The 10006-nt window shown below is 38.4% G+C and overlaps 1 long non-coding RNA gene across 1 annotated transcript; it reads left to right on the top strand.

Moving 5' to 3' along the window:
- The first annotated feature begins 8900 nt into the window (after positions 1–8900).
- Positions 8901–9737, top strand: LOC114149193 (uncharacterized). Its single transcript, XR_003596458.1, has 3 exons — positions 8901–9069; positions 9148–9210; positions 9497–9737. It is a non-coding gene; the product is annotated as an uncharacterized LOC114149193 (long non-coding RNA).
- The last annotated feature ends 269 nt before the right edge of the window (positions 9738–10006 follow it).

Genomic DNA, 10006 nt, shown 5'->3' with positions numbered 1-10006 from the left:
CATCGTCTTCTTCACTGTCTCCTCATCTTTTATATACTTAGATTATAGGAATATTTTTTCATGATTCCTTGAAGATGGGCTGAATATCTGCTTGTTTGTTGTTCTAATAAATAAATTATGAAAATATTTTGTCCCTGTTTATTTTGTAAGATTTGAGTTTACAATCAGATGATAAAAGAAAATAAGTCTGGTAAATATATAGTAAGTATTGTAAATAAATCATCCAGTAGTAATGCACCAACTCTGGCTACATACAGGTTGATAAATGTGAAATAATTCTTTTAACGTTTGTTGTTTATAAATCCAGAACAAAGGAATAATGGAAAAAATCAACCCAAAAGTTGTTCATTACGTTTAGTCAGTGAGACCAATCATTTACAAGCAAATTGTCTCATGAAGGGGGTAAAGGTTTTCATTTCTTATTGGACAGTCATACTGCACTGATAAAAGTGTGAAAAATTATGAGGTGGTAAACCATGGTAGAGGATTAAGGCCCCATAACATCTAGAGCCAATTGACATGCAAGATTATTATTTTAGATTAAAGTCAGAACTCTGAGAAAAAAGTCAGAATATGACTTTTTCCGTGGCCCTAATCCTCTTCCGTAAACATTTATTCAGTTAAAATTTTAATAATCTAACATTGTCACATTATTTCAGACATTTCCTACTTAGAAATAGATACATTTTATTGCATATTTTGGATAAACATTCTTCTCTGCATGCTTGTTCATGACATAATGGATTACAACCGTTATGCTGCTATGCAGAAAGAACAAACTTACACAAAAAACGATAGGGTTTGAATGACTGGCAGAATGTTCTAGTCGCTTTGGTTTAATAAACAAAAACATGAGTCTATTTTTCTTTTTTCATTCTTTATTTCAAACAAAAAAACAAACTGCCTGAATATACACTGACCCTTAACAAGAAAAACAACCACTATCTGCACCATTAAACAAAGCAATTAAGGCAATGCATTAATGGTAAACAACGCTCAACTGAAAACCGACAAAGTAGCAACAATCAAAAAGTAACCAAGCAGAAGGAGCACACCATGACTGTTCTCACTCTGTCTTTGGATTTGGATTGGTATGTTGTATCCAGTGAAAACAGGGATATTGACAAGTAAACTGGACAATATGCTGGCAATTTAATGACATTTTTACAGTTGTGGTTTGTCTGGTCTTGAAATAAGATCCAGAATCCTCAACGCGTGAGACTGAGACGACACAATCAAACAGTGGTCTCAAGACCAAGACCAGTGATGAGTACTACAACACTATGTTAACAGGTTAATGGAGGAATGATGTTGTGATGACTTCCAGAAAGAGATGGAATTTTTAGAGACAAAGGCACAATTTCTAGGCATTAAACTACAAATTAATTCATTCATTCTTTTAAGTCATATTTTATTTGTATGTAGCCAGGCAGTAAATTTATATTTTCCATTTTGGATGAGTGACTATCCTGTTTAAGGTATAAGGTGTAAGGTGTGAATTTACAGCGCCAATGCTATTAAGAGATCTTGTTTTGTTTATGTGATTTTATTTCTTATCAACATTGTTTTGCACATTTAAAAAAATGTGCAAAACATCTTATTAAATATCATTGGTCTCTAATGTTTCACATCTTGCCCACCAGAGGGCAGTGCTTAAAATCGATTAGTGTTTTGCCAAGATGGGGCAAGAAATGCATCTTGGGACTTCCTGTTTTGCTGAACTATGCCTGTATGTGAGCTAGGATTTATCATAAGGCAGTAATTTGTAGAGGAATACAACTATATACTGTATATATATATAATATATATATTTTTTTGTTTGGACAGATAAGGAACAAACAACTTGACTAATAGTTCTTCTGATGCAGCAGATTTAATTCCAAGAGGTCAAACCCTAATTCTCGGAACTTCCTAATACATATCCAGTGTAAAACGGAGCCAGAATTGATATGCAAATGTAGTCAGTAGCGCCATTGGTCAAAGCTTCCCAATACACACCAATAGAGCTTGAACTGTAATTAGCCAAAACAAATTTTTGGCTAATTACAAATGTGTATACATTTGTAAACACATCCACTTTGCTGTGATGAGGCCTGATAGCAAACTGCCAGGTATTTTTGCCACAAAGCCCAAAAAAGGACTACATGACACAGAAACAAAAGGAATAAACATATATATAATTCCAGTGGTCTTCAGAGGTTTAATACACATTCTATATAAAATATCTGCCTTTAAGGTATCCGGGGCTAGTAAAAAAAATCAACATGTGGGGTTTCAGTCCAGAATGCTCAGGTCCAACAACACCCACAGCTCTGACAGTGTTTCAGGAATTTAATCCCAGTTCCTAGTCCTCTGCACCCACAATATGATGATACCCTCCCCATATTTCTCCAAACTGTGGAATATGACAGGAACACCTTCCCTTATACACCATGCTTGCTGTTGCTTGCTTTGTCTCCTAAAAGGCTTGTTACTAACTGGAACCAGAACTCTTGATGGCTTCTCTAAACAAAAAAGAAGAAAACTACAGTTTGTGGTTGTAAGGTGGTAAAATGCTAAAAGATCAACAGGTGCTAATACTTTCTGCAAGACACTGTTATCTTAAGGCTTTATCTTTGTGAGGTGGCCATGTTCAGGAAGTGATGGAACTTCCCTTTTCAGTTTTCTGAGCAGCAACTGTGCCAGATGTTTTTTTTATTTTCAGTTTATCTAAGTTAAACATCAGCCCAGCTCAGAATTGTCTCCACCTTGTAATAACTTCCCGGCAGGGGACAGAAAAGCAGGTTGTCGTCTTTTCATCCTCTGCTCTGTTCATATAGAAAGGGAGAAAAGGGAAAGAAGAAACGTAATAATAAAAAGTTAACAGTTAAACAAGGAGTGCCCCTGTTTCTATTTTACATTTGCATTATTTGACTAAATTTATATATATATTCTTATATGTGGTACTTGAAGATAATATGTTTCTAAGTTTCTTTTTAAGTCTCTTTCTTGCAAAGTAAGTTTTTTATTTTACAAATAAATGTGTTTTCACTGTGCTTATGACAAGTAAATGTTAAACTTGAACTTGACCACACTCATACATTATTCACAGGGTGTGACACTATGAGGTTAGATTGTTTATTAAACACATTAATTTTCTTACCTTGCTTTTCTTGACCTAGTAAGCTGCGATAGACATATAATTCACTAAGCTGTTTGTGCAAGAACTCAATCATTTCTGGTTAATGCTTCCACCCAAATGGGCAAACTTTTATTGCATTACTTGTTAAAGAGAATTTCCTTGTTAAATAGTCAGGAATCAGAAACAGCAGAATAGCTGTGGAAAATACAATCTCTGAGCTAATAAATGAAATAAAACATTTCTGAACATCTTTTGCCCTGAGCAGCAGGAGAAGGTATTCAGAACCTGAACTGAAACTCATCTACTGAACATTACCTGCACCCTCACACAAGTCGGGGCTTGTGCAGTTTCTACAATAGGAAACAGAGTATAAAATATGAGATCAATGCACACTACACACACATGTTTGTGTGGCTATCTTTGTGGGGAGATTCCATTGACTTCTATTCATTTATACTGTCTAAACCTTACCCTTATCTGGTCCTAACCCTTACCATTACATACCTAGCCCTAACCCTAACGAAAACTCAATTCACACCTCAGTCCCAAACCTACAAACCTAACCCCGGGCCCAAACACAGCGTTTCCCCTTGTGGGGACCAGGCTTCGGTCCCACAAGGAGTAGTGGGTCCCCACAACGTAGTATGTGTCAGGAAAATGGTCCCCACAAGGTATTACAAACAAACACACACACACACCCACGCACATGCACCCACGCAACCTGCAGGTCATATTTTGTAAGAGCAGTCTGGTGCATAGAATGTGCCTTTCCTACCAAACAGGCATCATATTACTTCTGTTTAACACATATCAGTCAGAGCTTCTCTTTCCCTGTAGGAACCTGCAGAGAGAGAGAATAAAACACTTTTAGGGTTCACAGAACATCAATCGATGACACATTATCATCATCATCAGCTGCTGCTGCTCTTCTTCAATGACCTGTGTATCTAAAAGAGAGAAAACAGATCTGAAAAACAAATCTTTAATGTTAGCATTCACTAGTTGGAAATTGAAGGGCACACCGGTAGAAGGCTGTTCCATTCTGATCCATCACTGCCACCTGGTGGTAACATCCTGAAACTTCATGTATTTTTTAGATGTATTAGAAAATTGGTGTTTTATGTGTTAAATGTCCACACATACACAAAACAGGAATATGATATTTATTCAGGATTTTAAAGTCATTAGGTAAAGTAATCTAGCTCTTCCAGTATTTTTTATTGGTGAAAAATTAAAAGGACTTAATGAGTCTTGTTCTTAATACAAAAAGAAAAAAATACATATGGGTTATAGTTTCTCCATAATTGGGTCACACTCTTAAGCCTCTATTGGATAGAAGAGCAGTGTGGCTTTCATCCTGGTCGTGGAACACTGGGCCAGATCTACACTCTCAGCAGGTTTCTGAAGGGTGTATGGGAGTTCGCCCAACCAATCCACGTGTTTTGTGGACTTGGAGAAGCTGTTCGGCCATGTCCCTGGGGGAGTATTGGATACGGAGCCCTTTGATATGGGCTGTTAGGTCCCTGTATGACCGGTATCAGAGTCTGTTCACATTGCCAGAAGTAAGTCAGGCTTGTTTCCAGTGAGAATTGTACTCTCACGTACTCTCACTGAAAACAAGTCTGCCCTTTGTCACAGATTCTGGTAATTACTTTTATGGACAGAAATTCCATAAAATAATGGAATTATTTTATCAACACCATGACAAGGTGTTGATTGGATCCATTTTGGTGGCCTTAGTATGGCATCTCTGCTTTTTGCAGATGATGTCATCCTACTGGCTTCATCAGATTGTGATCTACAGCTTTCACTGGAGTGGTTCACAGCCGAGCGTGAGGCGGCCAGGATGGGGATCAGTGCCTCCAAATCCGAGGCCATGATCTTGAGCCAGAAAAGAGTAGAGAGCCTTCTCCAGGTCGGGGAGGATGTCCTGCCCCAAGTGGAGGAGTTTAAGTATCTGGGGATCTCATTAATGAATGAGAAAAATGGAGCAGGAGCTCAACAGGCGGATTGTAGAGGAATATAATTATATTAACAGTTAAAAATGATGTTGTTTGGTTGGTTCGGACTAAGATATGTTTTAAACTAAAAGAAATGTATTGTGTCAAATGGACTGGGTCAATCTGACCTAGAAGTCAGGAAGGAATTCAGATTTGGACAGATGTCGAATAACAATCATTAAAGAGAGGAAAGTTGTTAGTTTAAGCTGCTGTGCAAGAAAGTTCTAGTGTCAGACATTTCACCTGCTCGCCAGCAAAGGAACTGGGCTGGAGCTCAAGACGTTGGAAGGAACTTCTTTATTGGACAGATAAGGAACAAACAATTTGACTAATAGCACTTTAGAAATGGAGCAGATGTGAAGTTAAGAGATCTGAATATTCCAAAGGAGCTTCCAATACACATCCAGTGTAAGACGGAGCCAAATGAACTACGTAAATGGAGGAAAGCAACGCCATTGGTCGAGGCTTCCCAATACACACCAGTAGAGCTGGAACTCTATAAAAAACTGATCTGATGAGATCAGTTTTGATGAGAATGAAGTCTCTTGACTTCAGAAGTAGAAGTCAAGAGATTTTGGATTACTGTAACGATGTGTATGTGATGTTTTGTGGTTCAGCAGATGTGCATTAAATCTTTTCTCGTTCAACTATGAGCAGAAAGAGTTCCGAGTCTTGTGTAAATCCTTATTTATATATTCTATGAGTTTAGACACCTATAGATTCTACAATAAAATGGTGACCTCGACGTGCCGATTGAGCCGATTCAGGAAGGTGTCTCTTGCCAGGCTGGTCCGCAGGTCAAGGATCCGGGCCCAGACACACAAAGTGAGGTAAGATATTTATTTCTTTTACTTATTAAATTACAGAACGGATCATTGTCTGGTGGCAGTCTGGAGAGCTAAAATGGATGAGGTTCTTCCCTGCTCATTGACAAGCGATGCCTTGCGCAAGGCAGGGTTGTCTAAACTTCAAGGCTCATAGGTACCTTTTACATTCTGGAAACATAAACAACCCTTAAAATAAGCACCTTTGTCAGTCTGGCTTCACGCCCTTTTTGGCGATGTGTAACACTAGGAATTTTCATTCATAAGTTAATTTTCATAAGTTACCGCATTTCAGCGAGCCTGGTGAAGCTCCTCTGAGCAGGCACTTTTGTGAGCTGATTAATTAATACATATCACGATTTGTTATATACGGCAAGAGGCCATGAGTTTAATATTAAGCCAGCTGAATATGCGAAGAAAGATTGCGATCTCTATAAAGCAAGATCAGGAGGTGATTCCGAACCTTCCCCGAATTAAAAGCGACGGAATTCTCCAGTGAGAGAAATAACAGATTTCTCTGTGTGGCCTGAGATATTTGTATAAGAAAAAAGCAGAGATTGCGATCTCTTAAGTTGTTGAAATAAGAAGTAGCGCAGAGATTGGGATCTCTATATAGTTGATGTAAAAGTCCTAAGGAAAAGGTCAAAAGGTCAATTGGACCATGTTAGCCCACCGGGGGCCCATGGCTCCGAGTCTTGTCTCTCTGCTGTGGGGATGAATTTCTCCAGTTAGAGCGATAGGAGGCCTGAAACGATTCTGAGACAAACACTGAGAAGTCTCGAAGTTTTGGAAACTGAGTTTTTTAAGGATTATGTTGTGAGTTAAACTGCAGTATTTGTCTTAATTTCTTTGTCTGAGATCTCTGGAGAGGAATAAGTGATTCTGTTGCCTTGGCTGAGAACTGTAGTTCTAACACAATTAATTGTGTGCGCACATTAAAAATTGAACAGTGGCAACTTAAATCAGTAGCCAACTAAATTTTATCCATCCATCCATCCATTTTCCGTGCACCCTTGTCCCTAATGGGGTCGGGAGGGTTGCTGGTGCCTATCTCCAGCTACGTTCCAGGCGGGAGGCGGGGTTCACCCTGGACAGGTCGCCAGTCTGTCGCAGGGCAACACAAAGACATACAGGACAAACAACCATTCACACACAAACACACACCTAGGGAGAATTTAGATAGACCAATTAACCTAACAGTCATGTTTTTGGACTGTGGGAGGAAGCCGGAGTACCCGGAGAGAACCCACGCATGCACAGGGAGAACATGCAAACTCCATGCAGAAAGACCCCGGCCGGGAATCGAACCCAGGACCTTCTTGCTGCAAGGCAACAGTGCTACCAACTGCGCCACTGTGCAGCCCACTAAATTTTATATTTTTATAAATAAATATTATAACCAATAAGGTTATAAAAACTAGAATCCCCGAAGAGGGAAAAAACGAAGAATAAGAGTGATAGGACGTAGAAATATAAATGGAATGAGTCTAGCTGAGATGAATGGCTGAATAAATGGAAATGTATGTTGACTGTTGTGTGAATATTTAATCGGCATGCCTGTATATACTGTATATTTCATGCTGTGTATTAAAAGATACGAAATATAGACATATCTTGCCACTTGAGTCACAAAATATGAGGAACATAGTTATTGGGAGGAAGAAAAGAGTTTCTTGGCTAAAGTCCAAGGAAAACACGAACATTCCCTTCCCTCTGTTCACCTTCCTCTTCATCTCCTCCGCTCCACCTCCTTCAGTCTCCATCTCTCTCTCTCTTTTGGCACTACAAGGAATAAATATAGCGAGCACAAATAACTGAAATAATCAACTTATTCTTTACTAACTTCAAAAAATAAAAAGTTGAGATTTAACAAAACTGCAATTAACAGCCAAACTTAAACTGAATTTTAGAAGTGAAACAACTTCTTAAACAAACAAGATGAGCAACATACTTGTTGTGATTGTTGGTTTTTAAAAAAACTGAATAAGAAAAATAAACGGCTTCTGAAATTAGATCACTAGCCAACCACATTTTATGTTTTTATAAATAAATACAGTAACTAATTGAAGTTACATTAACTAGTTCCCCGAGTAAGAACGTAAGGAAAGGAGAGACACACAAGACAATAAAATGGCCTTAACTGCAATAAATTCTGAGATCTCTGAATTAGTAAGATAAGGAAACTTGAAGAAATAATGATCTGCAGATGGGAAGATTATTTGTTCTGGCAAAAAATAATAACTAGTGTCGATAATGTAAGCGACAGCATACACAGATAAATTAGGGAATTAACTAGATTACCATGACACTTTAAATTATGTCCTAAATACCTGGGGAAAAGAGGTATGAAAGTGTGTGTGTGAGTAGGCCTACTGGAATGATGTTGACCTGTGCGCCATGAGATGTGCGATAAATATTTGTGTGAAGGATATGGACGGATGGATGAGTGTGAAAAAGAGTTGAATGAGCAAAGTATGACAAAACGAATGGAAGTTGGAATGAGAGGTGTATGATAAAGTGTGAACGCATGTAATGAACAGCTAAAATTTCATGCTTTGGCTTTAAGCACCAGGAGCTTTGCTTTATTATTATCAGAGGTGAACGGCTTGACTGAGTGAAACTGGTGATTGTTTGGAGTTTGTGTGCGATGCATGCAAAATGATGGCTAATGTGCATGCTTTGGCTTTGCTGTACGAATAGCGGGTTTGTGGGTATAAATGATCTACCATTAAAAGTTAAACTAAGCGGAGCATAGGAGAGGATAAGGTAGGGACAGGCTACACATACACACACCCACATACACAAACTTGGACAGTAATACACTCCCTTCCCTCCCTCTCCATCTTGGGTTGAGGAAGAGAATTGAAAAAAGTAAAACAGCTCTGAGCGGCCGGCAATTGGAATTTCCACTCGCACTCTCTGACTTGAGCGCGTTCATAATGTTTATACATGTAACCCAGGGTAAAAACTGCCTTAGTCCCACCCTTGCTACTTCATTGGTTAGAGTGACAGTCAGTCACACAGTGCAATCAGCCAATCACTGCACCTGAAGTAGGTTTTTCAGGCCTGCTCCAGCTTTCCCAATCAGCTGTGAGAGGGAGAGCTGGAGACAAAGGAGCTGCAGGTTTGTGCTGTCAAACAATTAGTTCTTTCTTTGTTTGTATGCACTTTGTTTAAAAAACTCACAATATAAACCATGTAGATCTGAATATCCAGTGAGCTTGGAGCCATGAAGCTGCCATGCACTGATCTTTAAAAGGAATTGGTGAGTAGTGAACATGAATGAGTAGTGAACATGAATGTTTTGTTTGGTTGACATATTGATGGTGATAGCCAAATTGTGTAATCATCAAACACACAATCTAACTTTTAAATGCAACATATGTGTTTAAGATGATGTGATAAATGTTAAATATCTTTATCTTAAATAATTGATTGTAGATATAATTGCATTTATTTATGTATAATTGCATTTATTTATGTGTACAACTAAAACAAGTCTAGTTAACTAGCAGGCTGGTAATTGACTGGTCCTGTTTATTTTAATACAGGCCAGGTGATTTCCCCTTTTTGGGGTTAAAGGATTGCGAGCTTCTAAGATCTGGCTGGAGCCAGGAGAACCGAATTTCACTCCATACTGGTCTGGTAGGAGTTTGATGGTCCATGAACTTTCCCCTCCTTCTCATTACACAGACACACTACCCATTATTCACCCTTTCCATCAGAGCTGAATTGCGCTTGGACATTTTCCCTTAAAGTTTCTGGATAAACAAGCTATGGACTTTTAAATGTGTGTCGGTCAGACACTGTGTTGACCAAGCGGGGAAAAGTGAAGGACTCTGTGCACATTAGAACATCAACTGCAGTATTGTGTATATATTTATTGTATTTTGGTTTCCATGTATGTTTTGTATTGTTTATTTAATTTTCTTCTTTAAAAAAATACATAGTATTGAAAACGATCTGTTAGCCATGAAAGAGTTGCATATGACAACATTGGCACTAAAGGAGGAGTGTCAATAGAGCTGACACAGCATGTCAACATGGAGAACCAAAACTCA

This window comes from Xiphophorus couchianus, chromosome 8 (genome assembly GCF_001444195.1).
Source record: "Xiphophorus couchianus chromosome 8, X_couchianus-1.0, whole genome shotgun sequence".
In the NCBI taxonomy this organism is placed as follows: Eukaryota; Metazoa; Chordata; class Actinopteri; order Cyprinodontiformes; family Poeciliidae; genus Xiphophorus; species Xiphophorus couchianus.
This window is presented reverse-complemented; position numbering and strand designations above follow the sequence as displayed.